This window comes from Pteropus alecto, unplaced genomic scaffold (assembly GCF_000325575.1).
Source record: "Pteropus alecto unplaced genomic scaffold, ASM32557v1 scaffold7, whole genome shotgun sequence".
NCBI classification, from domain to species: domain Eukaryota; kingdom Metazoa; phylum Chordata; class Mammalia; order Chiroptera; family Pteropodidae; genus Pteropus; species Pteropus alecto.
In genome coordinates, this window is record NW_006494614.1 from 27,207,603 (window position 1) to 27,209,590 (window position 1,988).

General features: G+C 30.9%; 1 non-coding gene across 1 annotated transcript; it reads left to right on the plus strand.

The window, feature by feature from the left end:
* The first annotated feature begins 1,315 nt into the window (after positions 1-1,315).
* On the plus strand, positions 1,316-1,422 carry LOC112474646. The gene has a single exon (XR_003044506.1). It is a non-coding gene; the product is annotated as a U6 spliceosomal RNA (small nuclear RNA).
* Positions 1,423-1,988: the final 566 nt, after the last annotated feature.

Sequence of the window (1,988 nt, forward strand, 5' to 3'; positions counted from 1 at the left end):
CAGGTTAATAGTATTAGCAGTATTTTTGTTCATTCATCTATTCATTCATTCATTGCACATTATCTATCATCATTCACTTTGCCAGGTTATGAGGATTCAATAGTAAATAAAAAACACTTTGTTCTCTTTATATTGCTTTCAATTGATTATAGGTAATAATGATAACAGATGAAACCAGAGCAAGAAAATAGCATTATGTAATGAATAGAACACTATAATAAATCAGCAAACATCAGTCTGACCTTTTAAGATCAAGTTTGTTGATCCCTATTCTATAGCATTTTCCTCAACTAAGACCAGACATTTCTATTAGTCTTATAATAAGCAGAAGAAAATATAGAGATAAATGTAAGAAATTATAAAGCACACATAATATTGAGCGTTGGTCATGTTCAGAATGTTTCCTCTCAGTACATTTTCCTGCTGCTAACTGCTCTGACTGTCTAACTCAGCTACTTCCTCTCACCCCTGTGGACAACTCCAACCAGAGATGTTGTGGGTGAAGGTAGTGCAAACTTAATTTTATGAAATAATGGATTAGGAGACTCCTTTCACTTTCAAATGGATAAAAATTAATTTATGATAGGTTAAACCAAAACATTTAGAAATTATTAAACTATAATGGGCAAAGAGAGGTACAGAATTTCTTTCCTTTAGATTTTCTGACATAGAAAGGATATATATTGACATGTCTGTAATAACAATTACTATTGTTTATGAATTGCAATTAATGTGTCAGTCTCCATCTTAAAGAAAATTATTAAGATCATGGACTCTGGAGCTAGACAATCAGAGTTTGAACCCCAGCTCTGCCATTTAGGAGCTTTGAAACTTTTCAATTCACTTAAGCACTTTGTGCTTAAATTTACTCACATGTAAAATCAGGGAAATAAAAGTTGTGAGGTTTAAATTAGTAAATTAATAAACACTGTGAAGTAAATACAATATAATGAATAAAGACATGAGGCACTTAAACACATAGAAGAATGCCTGAGACTTATTAATTAAATGTGAGAGTTAGGTATTTTTTCCTTTCATTTCACAAAGATCCTGTGGACAGACTGAGGTCCTCAGAGATTTTGGCATTACACATGCTCTTCAAACTCTTTTATGGGTGGTAGATCAAGAATTTTTATTCTGTTGTATCAATCCAAAATCCATGTTCTTTCTGCTCTCATCAGTGTTTTCTTTTAATGGTGTGCAGAAATTTCATCATTTATTCTATTTTTATGATTTTAAGATTTTTCCTTGTTCCCCTATGATTTGAGAGACTATGTTCCAATTTTCTAATCTATTTTAAAAGTATAATCATATGGTGCTCGCTTCAGCAGCACATATACTAAAATTGGAGCGATACAGGGAAGATTAGCATGGCCCTTGTGCAAGGACGACATGTAAATTCGTGAAGAGTTCCATTTTTTTTTTTTAAAGAAGTATAATCATACGGGGAATGTTTTTAAACTACAATTTTAACAACAAAAAAAATCATTTTGTGGTTATACTTTTACAGTGATTATATTTTAAGACCCATTGAAATTCTCAAAATGCAGAATTGTTAGTCGAATTTTTTTACAAAATTTAAGTTTTAAAGTTTGATATATCAAACTTAATTTTAAAAATATTTTATTGGTTCTTTCTAATACCAAGGAGGTAAGTAGATACATTCACAGTCAAGACCCAAATATCAGTCCACCGCAAACACACACTTTTTTAGCCTTGTTACAAATCATTGTGCCTCTCTGGCTGGGGGCAATCACTTCACCACAGTTTCCACCTCTCTATAGTGGAGATAATAAAAGGATAGATCCTACTTCATAGATTTTTGTTTGCTTTTTGTTTTATTTTGTGAAGAAGTAATCAAATGAGACTTGTAAAATGCTTCAACAATCCATAATACAGAGTATTCTGTCAGCAGTAAATGTTGTTTTATATATATCTTAAAGGAGCTATTTATCATAAAAGAAAAATTTAAGTAAAATTAATAGAAT